The following is a 23,377-nucleotide window of genomic DNA, read 5'->3' as shown; positions in this document are numbered from 1 at the left end:
CGAGAGGCTAATAGCTGGCCTGTTGTGTGAAATCATTGTATCATTTTTTGAAAATGTCCGGGGTAGCCGAAAAAAGGAGATCGAAATCCAAAAAGTCGTATTTTTACGATTTGGGGCATTTTTAGAGGTCGTGTAAAGTAAAATAAAGCATGCATATACATATATTATTGATATTAAATATATCATATAAAAAACTAAACAATGAATCAGCTGTCATTGACAGATTTTATATTATAAGCATGGTCAGTGGAAGGTCAGCGTATTGTCTAACTTGAACTCACTGACTCCGTAACATTATTGTGGGTATGGTATAAGCTGAATTTGATGAGATGCACATATCTCGTATGACTATTTGGTACTTACAGTGTTAGACTTTGTCGTAACGTTACAGTCTCCATTCATCAAATCGTCGTTGGGGCTATAATACGATTTTGAATCAAGTTATTTATCACTGAGGGACTCAAAATTAGGTTTGATGTAGCTCTGCTCATTTACAGTGGCGAATTTAACGGGCTCATGGGTTCCAGCTCCCTCCTCTAGAAATTTCACAGCACCCGCATGGATTGTGGCTAATTTTGTGGCAGAATTTTATTTTTCTGGGGGAGGTATTTCTAAATGGCTCCGACACAAGTGCCTGAAATGCCATGAAATCACGTTTTCGGCCTCCAATTAAAATTTCTTAGCGGGAGAACCCCCTGACCCGACCCCCTTGCGGGGCTTCACGGTCGGTATCAGCCCCCCTCCCCACCACCATGGTTAATCCGGCGTTGATGTTCCCTCTTGTGCAGCTGCAAAAGAATGTACAAGTTCATTGCCTCATTGTCAAAGATCCCACTTTTCTACCCCAGTTCGGGTAATGAGGTCGAGCGTATATTGTATAGGGGATATTAAACAAGCAAACAGTATGGCTGATGTCTCCCGCCAAAACCCCAAAGTAAAAGATGACACATTAATTAATCGCACTTTCATATTTTTTTCAAAAGTATCGAGCAATCAAACTATACTGTAAATTTCATCACTCTCTGTCAGATAGAAATCAAGGTTATCTTGTCCCAAAGCATCGACCAATGAAATTGCCAAGCTGTAGCTCAAAATGTTCAGTCAAGACCTGATGAACATCTACACCAAGTTTAAACATTCTAGCTCAATTAAAAGCTGGGTTGTTATGTTCCAGTACTTCATTATAACCAAAGTTATCATACCCCAAAGCATCAACCAATTCAAAGTCCCGGCCAATCAAGTTGCTTTGCTTATCCTGACTAAGAGAATGCTCATTGTCGAACTTGGTCAAGGTAATATGGTCAAGGTACTAATGTAATGAAACTATACACAAAGTTTCATCAAATTGCTTATCTCTGCTTACCCATTTTAATAGTCCCCTGCCAATCGAAAAGCCCCCCGACCCACCCACTCCACTCCCGTGTAATACATTAGGTTATAATTGTGTTACAAACGTATCACAAGGAGCATTTGAATATTCTCTCTGAGGCATCTGATACCACTTGTCATTGAGGTGTTCACACAGCCAACTCATTTTTGTTTGTTTGTGTTATCTTTATTCAGTATAAATCAACTAATACAAATGAAAAAAAGTACTTGGTTTAATGAGATTATCTTTTGAGAGTTGGTCATACAGGTATCACTAATCATAATTGCTCTTAACTTCAAATATATACACGATTATGTGTATTCTAAATATCAAATAAAACAATGATGATTTCTTTACAATAGCAGTACAACAAATTTATTCGCAATATTTTCCTTTGATCAGTTGATCAAAAACCTGATTATATTTACAATATATTCTAGGTCTTTGCTCTTTATTCCATTGGTTCAAAATATGATAAAAGAGGCTTATCAAAAAGTTTATATCATGTAGTCTTATATAACAAATAGAACAATGACATACAAGATGTTTCAAATCATAATCTATTTGCATTATTTATTTCAATAATTTGACCTGTGATATTCATGTATAAAGCAAAATAGTAAACATTGAATTTCATTCACTTTTATGTATAATATAGTATTAAACCGGTTAATTATTGTATACAACATTTATTTAATTTCATAGCAACATTTTATACTATTGTATTCATTGTAGTTTTTTGTCATTATTAGCCCAGTCCGTGCATAGCATTATGATGTGAAATCCCATTTCATTTCAATTATAATAGTCTTCATCTAGAAACAATATTACTATTTATATTGGTATGTTACTACCAAGATATAACAATAAAATTAGCAAAAGTATGTATAAATTAATAAAGTTCTCTTTAGTATCTTTCATGAATAGTCAATTGTTCAATACCATTATTTCTCTTCACCTCATGCAAATAAATTGAAATGGGATTTAATGTTCAACTGTTTTACTTCACAACTTACATAAATCATTTGGTGATAAAGAAACATACATTTCTAGTATTTTTTTAACATAGTGTACTATACTATGCATCATTATATAGAAGACATATGAATGAATAAACAAAAATATGGCAAAATGAACAACATGAGAATGATTGTAGAAGTATAAGAACAAAGCAATTGTTTAATATTAAAAATATTTGATTTTCTTCTATTTTAAAGTTACATCCTTTACATTTGTATTTATACATTGTATGCAAAACATAATTAGAGAGAAATGGGTTTAACGTCCACTCAACACAAACAAGGTCATCTCGGGACTAACATATGGTTTAATTTTATTTCAATAATTTGCTTGCGCGTAGGGGTCTTTAGCAGTGGGGGGAAACCAGAGTACCCGGAGAAAATCAGGAGTATGGACAGGTGACCCTACTCCTTGCCACGTACAACCAGGGATTCGAGACCACGCCAGTTGACTTAATGGCAGGCCGTATGATACAGCATGCACACACTAACCATTCGGCCATCCAACCCAATACAGCAAGGATGAACAAATATTAGCATGTTTTAATGTTCATTATTAAAATAGAATACAAACAATGTAAGAATAATTATAATATCATGTATCAAACCAAAACAAATAATTCAATTTCAATAACTATTGAGAGCTGGCTGAAAAATTCTAAACCCATCTGTGAAAGAACTGTATAGAATTGTATAAAGTCCATTGTTTCCATTTATTTTTCTATGTAGTCACTTTTGAAGTGTACACTCTCACTCTTTAGTTAATGATGTTGCATGGCCTTGATGTCTGCCAGGAAGAAATTATCTTCAGTTACCCTTAAAAAATTGATCACAGCTGACATGACGTAATCATAGAGGGAAAATGATATCACCCATTTATGAACAGAAGTATTGTCTGAATAGAACACCTTTATAATACTTCTATTGATAGTCTGGCTGTTTTTAAGGTAGTCAATCAGCAGAATAGTTTAGGAATCATAAACGAGTGAACCCATCACCTGTCCAGTCGAAAGAACTGACCTGGCTTGATTGGGGACTTGCGAGTCTGGATGCTTCCATTGTTTTTTTTGAATTTTGCATTCTGGTTGAAACTGATGAATCCAGGTCTCCTCTATGTTTAAAAATCTGGCTAAAATTTTTTTAGGAAATATTGAAAACAGCACAGATTGTCACTGGATGTCACTGGATCAAGTACCTCCTGCAACCACTTCTTTAGTGCAGAAAAGGAAGGGCCATTGTCTCCTATAGTGGAGACCGTATCCACATATTTCAATGTTTGGGTTAGGACTTTCAGTTGCAGATACTTGATGACTGCCATATAGATAGTTCTGTCCATTTTTGGTGATTTCAATGGGTAGGTTCACAAGATTGTCTGGTACAAATACAATAATAACACTTCAGCTGCAGGTCTTATGTCTATGATTCATTCAATGATTCTACTTGTGGTGGTAAAAGCCAATTAAATCTCTCCTCTTCAGATCTAGAACTTTTCAGCCAGCTGTTGTATTATAGTGTATCCACACAAAGAAAAATTAACACAGAGAAAAATCATTATTACATAATAAATATATAAAATGACAATAAATGATGTGGTATTCATATTTCAATCAGAAGACGGAGAAAAATGGGGTTTAAGTCCACTCGACAGAAACTAGGTATTTTGGCATTAACACATGGTCCAATTTTTTTTCAATAATTTGCTTGTGCGTATGGGTCATTAGCAATGGAAGGAAACTGGAGTTCGCAGAGAAAACCCTCGAAGGATGAACGTGCTACCCTACTCCTTGCCACGTACAACTGGGGATTTGAAACCACACCAGTTCACTAAATGGCAGACCTTATGATACAGCGCGCACATACTAACCATTCACCCCCCCCCCCTTATTTCAAACAACAAAATTAAATGTATTGATACAAATATATATCTATGGATACAAATATATCTGTACAAATGTATATAGATAGAACTCAATGACCATTGAATATTGCTTGGCTAGGAAGAAGGATGTATTAACACAGACTCAGACCCAAACAGGCTCAGGTAGGCCTAATGTTAATATTATGTTACTTACTAAATTTATAATTATTACTAATAAATATTAAATATATTCATCCTACAGTTTTTAATTATTGTGTTGTTGTTTTTGTTGTAAATGGAATCAGAAGTGCTACTGCAATCACTGTAAAATTGTTATGAAGCTAGCCAGTAAAGCCCTTTACCCCATTTGTTGATTTGGCACAGTCATTGGTTAAAGTGTTGCACATTTGCTTGCACAAGGGATGAAACATAGAGAAGTTAACTTGTTTTTTATTTTCTTGGCCCACTTGTAGGTGCCTTGCTAAGACGATCTGTCTCTAGACCATTTCCGCTCACACAAAGGATCTGAACTAAACCGCATGCCAGAGTTGACCAGCCAGGTACATGTACATGTAGGCCTCAAAGTGACATTCCCTCCCCCACCCTTGAGCACAAACAACATTCAACGCTATATGGTGTATAATTTGTTTGCAAATTTGTTTGTAGGCCAACTGTTGAAAGCTGCTGAATTGAAAGCGGATGAAGATATTTTAAGGCATATCAGAGGGCAAGATTGTGTGGCCATTGAGGTCAGATATCACCAAAAATGTTATAGGCAATATACATGTACTGAATTTCTTAGACAGTTATCAGAAAGGTAAATATTTGTGATGTTTTTTTTATTTGTATTCTCCGCCTTCTTGCCACTGGTATTATTCAAATAAAACTGAACCATGGGTGAGTCCTGAAATTACTATGTTTTTGTCCAGTGGACGTTAAACCGCAATTCTCCTCTCTATCTCTCCTTGTACTGCTAATGCCTTCCTGTCTTCATTAGCTGGTTTCTGCATGAAAATAAGATGTTAACCCCTGTGTAAGTGTCTTTTTCCTCTGTTGTACGAAATTAATGAGAGTAAACCAAGCTCCAGAATTTTGTTTTAATTGTGTACATGTATATGTTTATTTATATTTTTCAGCAAAGATGACTAGCCCTCCGTCGAATATTAAACCACATACAATATATTCTGTGAAGATGTCATAAGAGAAAGAATCATAAATGGCCAGCAAAGTTGTCTTGTACAGAGAGAGAGAGAGAGAAATGGGGTTTAACGTCCACTCAACACAAACTAGGTCATTTTGGGACTAACATACGGCTTCAATTTTATTTCAATAATTCGCTTGCGCGTATGGGTCTTTAGCAGTGAGAGGAAACCGGAGTGCCCGGAGGAAACCCACGAGGTTGAGAAGACGCCTCTATCTCCATGCCACATACGCTCACACCTGGGATCAAAGCCACAGCCACAAGCCAGAGGTGACCGACCAGCTAGAGGTCGAAGCGCGGCACTCTAGGCCATCCCAACCCCCCTTTCTTGTACAGACCTGTGCATGTGTAGTCAATGTGAAAATGAAAAAAAAAACTGTTAAAGAGACCGAATTTGATGTTAATACATTTAGTGACAGTGATGATGATAATGAAGATTAACTTTGATGTCATTTGATGTGCAGAGTAACTGTTTAATTTTGATTTTCAATGATTGATTGTTTCACTTTAATAAATAATTTCACAACTGTTCATCCTGTTTTCTAACCTTTCCCTTCATTCCAGCCCAGATACACAATTATTTTTTTTAACTTATATCTACATGTATGTTTGTAATTTGACCATTAATCATATCCGAAATAGTAGTTCACAGCTACATGTACAGTTGTAAAAATACTGTAGTGGCTAATTGAAAGGGAACATGTATGTGGGTTTAGAATGTTTATCTTAGTGGAAAAAAATCATGTGGTTCAATGCTTATAAAGTGCTACTGATCTCCATTATTTCAAAAGCATATCACTCAACTACTGTCAAACATATCCCCTGGCTAGAATATGCTACAAATCGACTCTAGCATGTTCCATACAAGCGATAATTTCTGAGCAAACATCCAACAACCAACCCTAACAGGCCCTTGAGATCCAACAAACAAAATAATTATTGGGCTTGTTTGCCCACACCTGGTCTTATGATTCATACAAGACCTGATAGTCTATCAATTACAGGCATTTGACAGAAAGGGAGATAATTCTTTTTTACCGTTAATGGATTTCCACAATTCTTTATTCACCCATGACATTTGTGTTTTGAGCATTTTTATTTACATCAAAATCTGTCCAATAAACTGTTCATTGCCAAGGATGAAGGCATGAGGTGTTTTACCAACTATTTAATTTTATGTCAACTTCAGAATTGTTAGTACACAAATAGCATTTATTTGACAATTTTGACGAATTTCATCTGGCCCTAAATCAATAAATTGCAAACATTTTGCTTGGAACTCCCAGATTTTGTCTTCCTGGCATCATAAGCTTTCCAAAAATGTATAGTTTTTCTTTTATGGAAGACCGTGTAGCGGAGTTGTGTTTCTAAGCTAGCTAGAAATTTTGGCTGCAGGCCTACACCTCCCAAGCTAAATTTCCCTCATGTCATCCTGTATAGCAAAGGCATATGCCTGTCTTAATTAACCCAGTACTAAACACAATTTACTTGTTTAATTTTTCCAGCATTTTTCAGGATAGCTGATGGGATGCGGGTCAAGTTATGCCACTTGTCTATTTAATTATTTACCAGTGAAAAATCGAATTAACTTCACCAAATTTTTACTCATTATAATGATTTTTTTTTCCTGTTCATATTATTTCTATGACATGTGACAGTGACTGTGAATATGAAAGCTTTAATATCTGCTTAGCAGATCTAGTTTTTTTTTTGTGTTTTGTCCACAAATCGGATTTCTCAGAATCTAACCATAGGATCGTTCTGAAACTTTTACCTATCCCCCCAAAAATGGGTGGTGGCTGTTGATTAAATATATTTTCAAAACGTTTTACGAATCCGAAATCACCGAATTTTACGAAGGAATGCATTTGACCTACAATGCTGTAACTCTGTGACTATTTGACCTATTTTACTAATTCTTTTTTCTTTGAGTATCTTGAAACATTTACTTCAAATCTGCAATTTCGGATTTTGGCATTTCGAAAATTCGTCGCTGTCATTTCGAACCGGAAGTTATTACCAATTTGACAACTTCTTTAATAGTTGTGTGATTTTCGTGAAATTTAGAATGTTAGTAGATCTTGCCAATGCGACTTCAATGATGTCCTTGGAAATTTTCTAAATTATCTCCCCTTGGTGAAATTAAGGATCAAAGTTTTCAAAAAAATCGACGAAATATAGGTCAGAATGACCTAAAAAAAAATTTGATACTAGACAAGTAATTACTGATTCGTACACAAAATATGGAGTTTGTCGATCGAACCGGAAGTGCCACCATCTTTAAACGTGAAAAATCAAAAAGGCTTTTTTGCTATTTTACTTACAGACTCGGGCGTCATATTTTCGGAATCCTGGAAGGAATGCCTAAAAATCTATCGGATCAGAATTTTGATTTCGGTCACGTGATGGTCACCATTTTGAATTGAAAATGAAAAATAGAAGCAATTTGAAGGGCCGGGACTTTGGAACACAAGAACTCTCCTTCTAATTAAGCTAGAATGTTCAAACTTGGTGTAGGCGTTCACTAGGTCAATGTCATGATTGAGTTCAAAGATGAGCATTTTTTGTCTAGGGTAAGCAGAGATAAGCAAGCTGATTTGTTGATTCTTTAGGGCACGATGACATTGGTTATAATGAATGAAGGGCGATGAAACTCTTGTCAATCGAGAGGCTAATAGCTGGCCTGTTGTGTGAAATCATTGTATCATTTTTTGAAAATGTCCGGGGTAGCCGAAAAAAGGAGATCGAAATCCAAAAAGTCGTATTTTTACGATTTGGGGCATTTTTAGAGGTCGTGTAAAGTAAAATAAAGCATGCATATACATATATTATTGATATTAAATATATCATATAAAAAACTAAACAATGAATCAGCTGTCATTGACAGATTTTATATTATAAGCATGGTCAGTGGAAGGTCAGCGTATTGTCTAAGTTGAACTCACTGACTCCGTAACATTATTGTGGGTATGGTATAAGCTGAATTTGATGAGATGCACATATCTCGTATGACTATTTGGTACTTACAGTGTTAGACTTTGTCGTAACGTTACGGTCTCCGTTTATCAGACTGAAATCAGAAAAAACAACCAAGGATCAAGATATGGTATATCTCACTTTGTGACATCAAATGATGTCTACTTTATCTCATTCCCTGAACAATTTATAGACGAAATGGATCAAGACAAATTTTACATATTGAAAAATGTTTACAATAGTCCAGATGGATATCGGTTAAAAAGCCATAGTGAGGTATAGCATCCATTAATATTCAAAAAAACATATATATACTCTTCAAAAAAGAGTATGTATAGCCAGCCCATTTCCGTATTTTAATTCAACAAAACCATTGGTTTTTTTTAAGGTACCTGATTCTCTATCTCAGTATCATGTCAAGTCTTACATGTTGGAAACATTTATTGTTTGTCAATTTAATTCAACATTGATGTTGTGATCTTACAGCAAGAAGAACAGCTTTAATTGAAACTTACAATATTTCTTCAAAAACAACTGATTTGTAATTACAGACAAATTGTTATTAATAAAAAAATTACACCAATTCATTATTGGATTTACACGTACAGTAATTGTAAATGAAAATTATGCCCCCAAAAAATTCTGCTTGATTGCACCAAAACGCCAATTAATCAACTTCTCAAGCGTTTCGCATGGAACCTAAATCTAAGGCTTCTAAATTTATGGGTTTTGCTTTCAAAATAAGATGCTCATAATATATAGACAAAAATTCACATTTGCTAAATTAGGTTCATATTAAATGAGTGATTAAATTTGGCGTATAATTTAATAACAAAAGTACCATGACATAAGTTTGATAATAAGCATTTTCTCCTCACTGTAATGACAGCAATAAGCAATTTGATTAGTCAACACTTTGGAACACAATAACTGTCCTAATTTGAGAAAACACCTTCCCCCCTTACAAATTTGACCAAAGCAGTAAAACAATAATAAACTTTAAATTTACTTTTGTTCTCTAATCTCTACATTGAATAATATATTTCAAATCATTCCTTGAATATACCTTGAATTTATCACAATAATGGCTATATAAATAAACCTATATCACCTATTCAATATGTTTATTTCATAGATCTTTTCTACAAAGCCTTGTACAATAAATAACACTGCCTTGCAACTCTTCACCGCACCAGTAGTATCCATTCCAGATGCTGTGTCATCCCCAACAAAGAGAAGGTTTAGTGTTTGTGGATTTATTCAACATGTAAGTTTTATTTGCATCTTTTTTTATACACTCACATTTTCATGTGGATGTTTGTTGTCGTCACTCCTGTCTGCCACAATTTGTTCATAGACACTTTACAAGTCACAATTTTTGCCCTTTGACAAAACTTAAACTTAAATTATTGGTTTATTTTTTTAAAAAATCTTGTTTCCATTCAATATTCACATGTATCAGATCTAAACTTCATGTATAAATTAGTATAATGCCTTCTCATAGTATGAAAATGTGAACGTATATTGTTGTCACCCCTGTACGTCCATTCACAATTGTAAATATCCTCAAATAACAACAAAAGAATAAATATGCATCAACCCTTGTCAACAACTGATTTAGCTGCTGTAGGCATATATTTCATTGCCTTGCAACCTATCCTACATGTAGTTCAACAGTTGTCAATAACAATATTTTCTGAACAAAACACAAGTATGCGCATATTTCAATACTTTGAATGGTTATTTTCACATATTTAAGCATGCAATTTCCAAAGAAACAAATTACATGCTCTTTGTTTACAAAGTTTTCAATACCATTTTCTACTATGATACATGTATATATCTCACGTATCAAAAACCAAAAGCAACAAAATATCCAAACTAACTCTCTATGACAATAATATTTCTACCATTACAAAACTTAACTGTTTGTAATATTGCAATTGATTATATTTTGCAGATTGGAGAAGTATACTCCGGGGAAAACTCAAGAAGAAAATTAATACGTTTATCAACAAATTCTGACCCTGACACAAGTGAACCACAGGCACATGTTAAATTATGGAACCAATATTGTGAAAATCCATTGCAAACAAAGCAGAAAATAACATTGAAGAATGTCGTTGTTTCTGAATTCAATGGAGTAAAAACAATTAACACAACATCGACGACGCAGATTATTGTAAGTATTTAGCCACAACAATCTACACAAATTAAAAGAATCTATATTCCTTAAAATAATCCTTAAAGTACTACAATATTGCTCCTATCATCCCCCAAAAAACACCATATCTGCCTTTTAAAATCTTCACATATAAGTACTGTTATCACCATTATCTGACATGTGGACATATATTGCCTCGTCCCTGCCCCCATCAACAATTGTCTAAGCATTTTCTGCTTAGCCACCATACAAAGACTTCAATCTGATTGATCAATACTTTAGAACACAATAACTCTACTTCAAATTGAAATATAAGGGCTAGATACTTTTGATAAAGATAAGTGTGTAATTAAAGTGTCATCTATTAATTCTGATTCCAGCATGTATCTCCCTTCTGTCCATCACCCTTTTTTCATCACCGAATAACTTTCCTTCTAATTGAGCTCGCATTATCAACATGGAGTGAGTCCTTTATTAGATGAATGCCATAATAAGTGAACATCAGCATATTCTGTCTATTGTAAGCAGAGATAACCGTTTTGATTGATTTATACTTTGTAACTATTAACTTTAATTCAAGTTAACCAACACAGACCACATTGTGTATTATCTCATTATAGGATTCAACTGAAGAAACCAGAATTAGTGGTGAGATTCAGGGCATTAATTGGAAAACGTAAACTGCTATTCATTCCTTCATTCTGATTCCAGACGCTTGATCATAGTGAAATATTTTGTGGAAGCTCAACAGATTTAAATTGGCATCCGATTGGCATTAAATATACATTGGTTATGGTCATGAGATTAAAAATTATTACAAACAAAATTATGTCACTTAATCACTTTGAAAAATCTTGTGGACGCTCTAGAGACCCACGTTTATAATTCATTTTAATTTGACTTAAGAATCCCAAGACAAACAACCTTTTGTTTTTGAACAATTTCTGATAATTACTGCCAAATGATGTCTCTGATTATTTGTATAATGTTAGGAATGCCAAACAAGCCAAATTCACTTTAAAGACAATATTGGTGTCAGTCATTATATTATTGCACATGTAATAAACCTGTAAGCACTTTCCAAATATAATTTTAACACAGATCATTGCTACAATAGATAAGTAACAACAGTTTCATCACTCAAAAGTGACAAACACAGAGGAAACCACAAGTTATCGCTCTAAATAACTGACTGAATGACAAGTGATAACAAATACATGAGCAATTTTCTGCTTGCTAATAATTTTCTTCAAGACAAAAAGTTGTGTAACACTGTAAGGATATCTGACAATTTGTAAAAGAATTGACAACCACTAGATTAGAGAACATGAAGGAAAAGCAGAAAAAGCCTGAGGATTACCATGTTTTAAAAGGTATAGAAGGGATAAAAACAAGGGAATGTATAGACCAATTCCCTTTTTTGTCATGATCTCTTATCTGTTGACACTCATTTACTATTGAATTGTCAGATATCCTCTTGCAGTACCATATAACATGGCTCAAAATGTTCACCCGTCTACTTGTCGCCGACAGGCGATTTTTTCGTCCGACAGGTAGCAAATAAAACTACCTGTCGCTTGCGACAGGTGGACTAAATTTTACTTGATGTTCAGTAAATTGGCCACATTACTCACGACCACAATACTCAAGTCCACGTCATGTACATGTAGGCCGTATTTATTTATTCGTAGAGTCGTTTCTAAATGCAAGAATTGAGCACGGAAATACCGCGAAAAGCCGCCATTTGCATTGTTTACATTTCGCTCTGTCGCAGGCTACAGGTACTCGGTTTGGAAGTAGACAATTTTATAACAATGAATTTCACACCATCTACGCTTGTTTTCATCTACTTGGCACTAGTTTATAGCATTATGGAGTATTATATCTAAGTAAATTAAAACGTCACCTGAAATAATTCTACCGTAACGACACCACAGTAAATATTGGAAAGTGGCTGGAGTGGAAGGGAAATGCAAGAATTGAGCACGGAAATACCGCGAAAAGCCGCCATTTGCATTGTTTACATTTCGCTCTGTCGCAGGCTACAGGTACTCAGTTTGGAAGTAGACAATTTTATAACAATGAATTTCACACCATCTACGCTTGTTTTCATCTACTTGGCACTAGTTTATAGCATTATGGAGTATTATATCTAAGTAAATTAAAACGTCACCTGAAATAATTCTACCGTAACGACACCACAGTAAATATTGGAAAGTGGCTGGAGTGGAAGGGAAATACACACGGCTCAATAGATCGATGCTTCGTAAGTTCGTGTATCTAATCATTTAAATAATTTACAAGACAATTTGACAAAATCAAATAATCAGGTCGGAAAAATATCTCGGATATTAATATAATTTGTAGCGTAAATATAGTCCCGATACATTGTATGTGAGACGGGAATTCCAGGTGACGCTACCTGTCTTTCGCACGCGGCATATTTCTTACTGTGCCATGCACAGGTTTGATTTGTGTTTTGATATTCAATTCAATACGGATATTTTAAAATTTGAATTCTACATCTCAACGTCGAACTATTCGATTTAGCACGGAGGTGTGATACCATGATAATTTGCGGAATTCACGTGGCTACGGATGATAGAATTGTAGTTGTACAAATCTTCGAGCCGCTGAGCCAAAGCACATTCGCCGACTTTCAAGAACTTTTGGGCATTCCGATGTCAAAGAAATAAAAAGGTTTCATATTACGATATTTATATGAAGCAATGTGCGTCAATACCTAAACAAACATGTGTGTACCTACATGTATGGATATGTGTGATACTATACTATTACTTAGTCTTTGGGTTTGACAATTGAGAGTGACAGGTAATTTACTGAAGCGACAGGTATGATGAAAAGCTACCTGTCGCTTGCGACAGGTAGCTTTTTTCAAACATTTCGAGGCCTGATATAACAACTTTTGGCCTTCAAAGGAATTATAAATGAGCAGACATTCAACTGTATCTTATCGCTCTTCATTCATTCATTTATATAAATATGACTTGTATTTCCTTTTGCGTTCATCACTTCCAATTAATGAAACCTTTATTACGAATCTATCGTAGCAATGTTCTCTGTGTTAAATTATATTTGGGGTGTGTTTAACCAATCTTGTCACACATACATGACAATGACACACTAATATTGTCCTTTAAAGTAGCTAAGTGTCTAACTCAATATCGTCCAATGTCTTCGGCATTCAAAACACAATAGTTTTGTCAATTTAAATCAACACTGATGTTGTCATTTTACCGGAAAAGAATGGGCTTTTCATATCCAATATTTAAGACAAAATAAACATTTTACCATTGGTACACAAATCGTGTACCATAATGCCTTTCAGCTCCAGTTCTAGCAAGAGACTCAGGGAACGAGGCTAGACAATTGCACACAAATCAAATGGCGTATGTAAACTGGAATAACCAGACTCTCAAAATAGACACTCAATTGAAACGTCTGGTGTATTTCGCCAAACATAACTGATTTGAAATTAGAGTACATACGAAAAAGATTGAATGTAAATCAATTTGTATACATTCACATTACATTATTATATGCATCTTGCAGAACAAGAAGCCAAACAAATTTTAATTATTAACTATTAATTAGTTAATCTGTTATTACTTTTATCAGATTCCAGTATATTAAAAATACTTCATTACCTACAAGGACAAAAATATCTGACCATTCTTGATGACTGCCCAAAGAACTTACCTGTGGGCGTTTGTTTCATTGCCTGGCAAACTATCTTTTTTTACAGGGAGGTTCCCAAAGTTCTAATCAATGATATCAGCTATACGATAGAAGCTGACCTATTGAAAACAGTGATGACAAAATATTCTGTAGATGGTATTACAGTGGAGTGCAAAGTAATTGGAAATTCCATTAGAGAAATGTAAGTACAGACAAATGAAAGGAAATCATACTTAACATTCTACTTTCCTACTCCAATCTATCTAGTGTTGAAACTCTACGTCCGATATGCGCAAATATAAAAAACAACCAAGACCATTGGATTAAAAACATACATATCAACTTTCATCAAAATCAGATTATAATTGTCACCTCTACAAAGTCATCAACCTTTATATACCATATTTTACACTATTCGCATACAAGTGACGGCCATTATGTCCCAACAATTTGAACTTGAACACAACCTTCATTATGGTGTAACACTGATACATGTATAATCAATCGATTTTTTTAAATCAGTTAATTATAGTGACCTCCTGAGCAACCACAAGGTAAAAATGTAGTTTTTCATACAATCAGGGGCCATAATTCAATATCAAAAAAGAACCAAGATCTTCTGTTTAAACATGGATCTCAAGTTTTATCAAAATGAGTTGAAAATTATAACCTCTATATAAGATACACTAGTTAAAAACGCAATTTTTCACACACACAGGATCCACAACCCATACAGTTCTGTTCAATACATGCCATATCAAAAGCAGTCAAGACCTTTTGGAAATACACATATTTCCACTTACATCAAATCACATAATAATTGTGACCTGTAGAATGTCCACAACAATTGTGAACAAACAGACCAACAGGGGCAATAGCATAATACATCCACATGAAAATGTGGGCGTATAGAAATCATTTAGATATACCACCATAATGAAAGTTGAATTTGAAATTCAGGAAAATTGAAATGAAACTGCCCAAAAAAATGGCCACTTTACTTTTTGTATGCAAATTTGATATACAAAAGATATAAATCCTCCACAAACCAATTTTTATCAAATTTGGATGAAACTTAAAACATACCTTTATATTCCATCCTTCAGTCCCTTTTGATATCTGCACATTTCAAACCATAACTCTCTGGAAATATGATTCCTGATAATACAAAAAATCATTTTTATACGCTCACATTTTCATGTAGAGGTATATTATCTTCGCCTCTATGTGTCCGACCATCCACAAACAAAAAGGCTACCGCTGGCACACAAAAATAAAAAAAATATGGCATATCAGGGTTATGAACCCTGCAGTGATCACAATTTTAATGGAACTTGAAATGCACCTTATAACCAAAAGATCTAGGCTCCTTTCAATATTTCCCTATATCCAATAGTAACTGCCTGGAATTATGGCCCCTGATTGTGTGAAAATTGCATATTTTTAGCTTCTGGTTCTTTTGAAGTTATCAATTTCATTGGAATTTGTTTGGGACAAAATAATCCTGATCCTATTTGATTGAGAGTGATAAAAATTAGTGTATAGTTGGATTGCTCCATACTTTTTAATGTGTCATCTATTTTGGGATTTCAACAGGAGCCATCAGCCTCACTGTTGGTATGTTCCTTATAATGATATATCATTTACTTTCAGAAAAAAGATGGCAAAAGAAAAAACAGGGAAAAAATAAATTCTGCCCTCATTCTTTACATGTTGGAATTTGTTTTCTTTGATACATTTAACACCAACACATGTTTTATTGCCTGGTAGGCAACCTACTTTATTTTCTTAAATGTTCTTGAATATTATATATTTATTTTTTATGTACTTTATATTTATTCTGTATATCACAATCAGTAATAATCAGTTTCCCCTTCTCTGATCTTGTATACGGCAGCAATCTTGTTATAAATAATATCATATCGCACATCTTGCCTTTTATATACCCTCACATGAATACATGTATTGTGATCATTTATCGTTTAATCTGTCTCAATTTGTATGTGTTGTTACATTTCTCAAACAAATGAACATTATTCAATTTTGTTTATATATTTTAACAATTATGAACATTTCTGCACTTTCTGGAATCAACACTGTCACCAGTATAGTTATGTCACTTAACTTTGCACAGCATTGTCAACATATTCTGTCAGTGACAACAAACTTATATGTTCTTTAGTTTACTGTTTCAATAATGCCATATGAATCTCAACAACTATTTTCTATTCGCCCACATGGAAATGTGGATGTATATTGTCATCACCCTGTATGTCTGTCTGCCCATCCATCCATTGGTTGTCGCCCAGTTTCTTGTAACACTCTAGAGGCTAAAGTTAATATCTGATTGACTTGAAATTTATACACACTTTTTAAGGTCATGAAACAAAGAAACCTATTAATTTTCACAATATCCGATAATTACTGCCAGAATAATAACCGTTGATCACTTTAAGACAAAGAAGCCTATTGTTTTTCAGCGATTTCCGATAATAACTACCAAAAAATCTTGTGGACGCTATCCACAGTTTCTTGTGATTGTTTTTTAAATCATAAAAAAAAGCCTATTGTTTTTCAACGATATCCAATAATTACTGCCAGAGTTATGACCCTTGATCACTTTGAAAAACTTGTGAATGCACTAGAAGCTTATTTCATTATCAATTTTCAGCAATATCCAATAATTACTGCCAGAGTTATATCCCTTGATCACTTTGCATTATCTTATGGATGAAAATCATGAGACAAAAAACCAAAAAATCCAACCATTTCGGATAATTACATGTGTTGTAAACGTTCTCCTTACTGACAAAAGAAAAAATATGTGACAACCCGTGACTGTCCAAACGACATTAATTGTGTGACTATGTTTCATTGCCTGGCAACCTATCATTATTACTTATAAAACCATATCCCTTGTTCTCTCTTGCAAGATATATGCATACATGTATCAACATATCTCACATGATAGCAACTGTATACATGTAAATTGCTGTAAGACATCATTCTTTCTGATTTCCCCTTCTTATTTTATTTTAATGATTTCTGCATTAATGTGCATTATACATTAACATTGAAATAATTATTTGGGCTTTGTGTGCCCTTCGCTACATCATAGAAATTCTGTTATACAATACAGTATTCATTTTTTTTCTTTACACATCTTTATATGATATAAAGATATTAATTGCCCAATAAATGTAATGTTTTATTGCCTGCTAGGCAACCTGTTTTTATAATTGTTATATACTGTATATGTATTTACAGGTTTTTTTTGTGTACATATATTTATTTTATGAATAACAGTAAATGACAATTAGATACCTTATTTTTATATATGTCCTTAAATGTTATATATTTATTGTTTATATGTATTTTATATTTATTATATGAATCACAGTTAGTGATAAAACAATTTCCTCTTTTCTGATTGTATTGCAATCTTGTTATAAATAATATTATATCACACAATACGTTACATTTTATTATACTGTCAAAGGCTAGCTACCCTGTATATCACATATTCAATCCCAGCATTGTCAACAGAGTTCATCAGCATTTCCCAACTCATTTCCCCTTATCAATGGTACAGAGCAAACCCTGACAAAAAAGTCTAGTATGGTCCGATCTACCAAGGACCCTTCTATAAATTGTAATGCACGTAAAACATCCCTTGCCAATAAAACAGCAATATATTAGTGACCTAAATGCCACTAGGCCGGCAGCCAAAATTTCTACCGTGCAACTCCGCTACACAGTCCACCATAAAATAATCTGCGACCATTATAAAGTAGATGATGATGTTTTAAAGAAAATTTACTAGTGTTCCAAGCTTCGGCCGCGCAATTTGTGTGTGAAATAGCTTTATTTAACGTCCACTTCCACCGAGGTGATATCGCAGACAATAACATGTTATTTGTGTATGGTGAGAATATTTACAAAGTGATTAATGGAAAATAGATAATTGAATATATATATGTACAGAAACATTGACTAACTGGTGCAAAGTAAAAAAGTGCTATTTGAGACGATCACAGACATAGACAGACGAGCACAGTGCAAGACATACATAAACATGGACGAACATATAGACAAAATGGACAATTACGAACAGACAGGAACATTTAAATACAGAGACATGATATGTACATATATATATATTTTGGTCATTTTGTCGGTCTGGTCGTTCTGTCCGGTAGAATGGCAGGGCGGTGCTACTCTTCCTTGGGGCTTGTCGGTGAGTGATAGGCCTGATCCATTCTTCCTTCCATTTGGTTTTTGTTGTCCGGTATGGTGGTTCTGTTTCATCTTCATTTTTTGTGTTCATTCCTTTTGTTTGTTGGTTCTCTGAAGGAAGAATCCAGCACCTGAAAAGAAAGAAAGAAAAAAAGAGTATCTGGTCTTACAGCTAATCTGGGATTATTTCGTCTGAGATAAGGAACAGTGGAGGGGGGGGGAATGGTGGCAAAAAAAAATTAACTTAAATAGAATGAAAGATATAATTAAAATAAATTGGATAGAGTCAGGTAAGAATAGTAGTAGGCATAAGGTTCAAATAAAGCATAGTATATTTATAAATACATTTTATAATTCTTTATTTCAAATCCATTAAGGGTGATATAAATTTATTCGTACGGGATTTATTTGACTCGCGCTGTTATAAAGCGTAGGGAAATAACTGGTGATTGGTCACCATGGGCCAATCAGGAGCTCGTATTGTGAACTGCTGACCCGACCTTGAAAGTTGTAAACAACAACACACATGTGTAATGGCTGCGCCCATGAAAGAACGTGAATCGACTGATATTTCATCAAATTTACGCTGTATTATTCATTACCAAGGATTTAGAAAGGAACGAGAACAATTATTTACAAAATCTCGCTGGGATAAATTCCGTGAATGTGCCCATGAATGGCTAAAACTTGATGGGCGAGCGAAATGGATAGCTGAACAGGCGACTTCGGGTGATATAATCAAACAAGGAATTTATCGACGCGCCAAAAGATACTGGATTTCACCCAACATGCTACAGGCCTTTTACACACAAATTCCGAATTGGGTCTGCCCGTAATCGTATAGATAAAGAAAAATTAAAATCCCCGGCTACAACCCAACCAGAGAATAGCGGGAGTGTAGACGATCTGGGACCTAGCTCTCCAAACAAATTACGCTCCTGAAGCAAAAAGAAAGAGTAAATCGGTGCTGCCTGTTGTGTGTATTATATGTAAAAAACGTGACAGATTTGTCACTGTTGGAGAAAATAGGAAGAAGGATGTATTAACACAGACTCAGACCCAAACAGGCTCAGGTAGGCCTAATGTTAATATTATGTTACTTACTAAATTTATAATTATTACTAATAAATATTAAATATATTCATCCTACAGTTTTTAATTATTGTGTTGTTGTTTTTGTAAATGGAAACAGAACTGCTACTGCAATCACTGTAAAATTGTTATGAAGCTAGCCAGTAAAGCCCTTTACCCCATTTGTTGATTTGGCACAGTCATTGGTTAAAGTGTTGCACATTTGCTTGCACAAGGGATGAAACATAGAGAAGTTAACTTGTTTTTTATTTTCTTGGCCCACTTGTAGGTGCCTTGCTAAGACGATCTGTCTCTAGACCATTTCCGCTCACACAAAGGATCTGAACTAAACCGCATGCCAGAGTTGACCAGCCAGGTACATGTACATGTAGGCCTCAAAGTGACATTCCCTCCCCCACCCTTGAGCACAAACAACATTCAACGCTATATGGTGTATAATTTGTTTGCAAATTTGTTTGTAGGCCAACTGTTGAAAGCTGCTGAATTGAAAGAGGATGAAGATATTTTAAGGCATATCAGAGGGCAAGATTGTGTGGCCATTGAGGTCAGATATCACCAAAAATGTTATAGGCAATATACATGTACTGAATTTCTTAGACAGTTATCAGAAAGGTAAATATTTGTGATGTTTTTTTTATTTGTATTCTCCGCCTTCTTGCCACTGGTATTATTCAAATAAAACTGGGTGAGTCCTGAAATTACTATGTTTTTGTCCAGTGGACGTTAAACCGCAATTCTCCTCTCTATCTCTCCTTGTACTGCTAATGCCTTCCTGTCTTCATTAGCTGGTTTCTGCATGATAATAAGATGTTAACCCCTGTGTAAGTGTCTTTTTCCTCTGTTGTACGAAATTAATGAGAGTAAACCAAGCTCCAGAATTTTGTTTTAATTGTGTACATGTATATGTTTATTTATATTTTTCAGCAAAGATGACTAGCCCTCCGTCGAATATTAAACCACATACAATATATTCTGTGAAGATGTCATAAGAGAAAGAATCATAAATGGCCAGCAAAGTTGTCTTGTACAGAGAGAGAGAGAGAGAAATGGGGTTTAACGTCCACTCAACACAAACTAGGTCATTTTGGGACTAACATACGGTTTCAATTTTATTTCAATAATTCGCTTGCGCGTATGGGTCTTTAGCAGTGAGAGGAAACCGGAGTGCCCGGAGGAAACCCACGAGGTTGAGAAGACGCCTCTATCTCCATGCCACATACGCTCACACCTGGGATCAAAGCCACAGCCACAAGCCAGAGGTGACCGACCAGCTAGAGGTCGAAGCGCGGCACTCTAGGCCATCCCAACCCCCCTTTCTTGTACAGACCTGTGCATGTGTAGTCAATGTGAAAATGAAAAAAAAACTGTTAAAGAGACCGAATTTGATGTTAATACATTTAGTGACAGTGATGATGATAATGGAGATTAACTTTGATGACATTTGATGTGCAGAGTAACTGTTTAATTTTGATTTTCAATGATTGTTTCACTTTAATAAATAATTTCACAACTGTTCATCCTGTTTTCTAACCTTTCCCTTCATTCCAGCCCAGATACACAATTATTTTTTTTAACTTATATCTACATGTATGTTTGTAATTTGACCATTAATCATATCCGAAATAGTAGTTCACAGCTACATGTACAGTTGTAAAAATACTGTAGTGTTTAATTGAAAGGGAACATGTATGTGGGTTTAGAATGTTTATCTTAGTGGAAAAAAATCATGTGGTTCAATGCTTATAAAGTGCTACTGATCTCCATTATTTCAAAAGCATATCACTCAACTACTGTCAAACATATCCCCTGGCTAGAATATGCTACAAATCGACTCTAGCATGTTCCATACAAGCGATAATTTCTGAGCAAACATCCAACAACCAACCCTAACAGGCCCTTGAGATCCAACACACAAAATAATTATTGGGCTTGTTTGCCCACACCTGGTCTTATGATTCATACAAGACCTGATAGTCTATCAATTACAGGCATTTGACAGAAAGGGAGATAATTCTTTTTTACCGTTAATGGATTTCCACAATTCTTTATTCACCCATGACATTTGTGTTTTGAGCATTTTTATTTACATCAAAATCTGTCCAATAAACTGTTCATTGCCAAGGATGAAGGCATGAGGTGTTTTACCAATTATTTAATTTTATGTCAACTTCAGAATTGTTAGTACACAAATAGCATTTATTTGACAATTTTGACGAATTTCATCTGGCCCTAAATCAATAAATTGCAAACATTTTGCTTGGAACTCCCAGATTTTGTCTTCCTGGCATCATAAGCTTTCCAAAAATGTATAGTTTTTCTTTTATAGAAGACCGTGTAGCGGAGTTGTGTTTCTAAGCTAGCTAGAAATTTTGGCTGCAGGCCTACACCTCCCAAGTTAAATTTCCCTCATGTCATCCTGTATAGCAAAGGCATATGCCTGTCTTAATTAACCCAGTACTAAACACAATTTACTTGTTTAATTTTTCCAGCATTTTTCAGGATAGCTGATGGGATGCGGGTCAAGTTATGCCACTTGTCTATTTAATTATTTACCAGTGAAAAATCGAATTAACTTCACCAAATTTTTACTCATTATAATGATTTTTTTTTCTGTTCATATTATTTCTATGACATGTGACAGTGACTGTGAATATGAAAGCTTTAATATCTGTTAAGATTATTAAGCTTTCATATGTATAACATATGAAAGCTTATTGTTTCTGTTAAGATTATTATTGTTATTTTTTTTTTGTGTTTTGTCCACAAATCGGATTTCTCAGAATCTAACCATAGGATCGTTCTGAAACTTTTACCTATCCCCCCAAAAATGGGTGGTGGCTGTTGATTAAATATATTTTCAAAACGTTTTACGAATCCGAAATCACCGAATTTTACGAGGGAATGCATTTGACCTACAATGCTGTAACTTTGTGACTATTTGACCTATTTTACTAATTATTTTTTCTTTGAGTATCTTGAAACATTTACTTCAAATCTGCAATTTCGGATTTTGGCATTTCGAAAATTCGTCGCTGTCATTTTGAACCGGAAGTTATTACCAATTTGACAACTTCTTTAATAGTTGTGCGATTTTCGTGAAATTTAGAATGTTAGTAGATCTTGCCAATGCGACTTCAATGATGTCCTTGGAAATTTTCTAAATTATCTCCCCTTGGTGAAATTAAGGATCAAAGTTTTCAAAAAAATCGTCGAAATATAGGTCAGAATGACCTAAAAAAAAATTCGATACTAAACAAGTAATTACTGATTCGTACACAAAATATGGAGTTTGTCGATCGAACCGGAAGTGCCACCATCTTTAAACGTGAAAAATCAAAAAGGCTTTTTTGCTATTTTACTTACAGACTCGGGCGTCATATTTTCGGAATCCTGGAAGGAATGCCTAAAAATCTATCGGATCAGAATTTTGATTTCGGTCACGTGATGGTCACCATTTTGAATTGAAAATGAAAAATAGAAGCAATTTGAAGGGCCGGGACTTTGGAACACAAGAACTCTCCTTCTAATTAAGCTAGAATGTTCAAACTTGGTGTAGGCGTTCACTAGGTCAATGTCATGATTGAGTTCAAAGATGAGAATTTTTTGCCTAGGGTAAGCAGAGATAAGCAAGCTGATTTGTGGATTCTTTAGGGCACGATGACATTGGTTATAATGAATGGAGGGCGATGAAACTCTTGTCAATCGAGAGGCTAATACCTGGCCTGTTGTGTGAAATCATTGTATCATTTTTTGAAAATGTCCG

General features: G+C 34.5%; 2 long non-coding RNA genes across 2 annotated transcripts; both read left to right on the top strand.

Moving 5' to 3' along the window:
* Positions 1–9,618: 9,618 nt before the first annotated feature.
* On the top strand, positions 9,619–16,929 carry LOC126821213 (uncharacterized). Its single transcript, XR_007680352.2, has 5 exons — positions 9,619–9,690; positions 10,384–10,605; positions 11,208–11,263; positions 14,354–14,488; positions 15,940–16,929. It is a non-coding gene; the product is annotated as an uncharacterized LOC126821213 (long non-coding RNA).
* A 1,884-nt stretch (positions 16,930–18,813) lies between these two features.
* On the top strand, positions 18,814–21,227 carry LOC126821211 (uncharacterized). The gene is made up of 3 exons (XR_007680350.2): positions 18,814–19,595; positions 20,076–20,226; positions 20,539–21,227. It is a non-coding gene; the product is annotated as an uncharacterized LOC126821211 (long non-coding RNA).
* Positions 21,228–23,377: the final 2,150 nt, after the last annotated feature.

This window comes from Patella vulgata, chromosome 5, assembly GCF_932274485.2.
Source record: "Patella vulgata chromosome 5, xgPatVulg1.2, whole genome shotgun sequence".
Lineage (NCBI taxonomy): Eukaryota > Metazoa > Mollusca > Gastropoda > Patellidae > Patella > Patella vulgata.
This window is presented reverse-complemented; position numbering and strand designations above follow the sequence as displayed.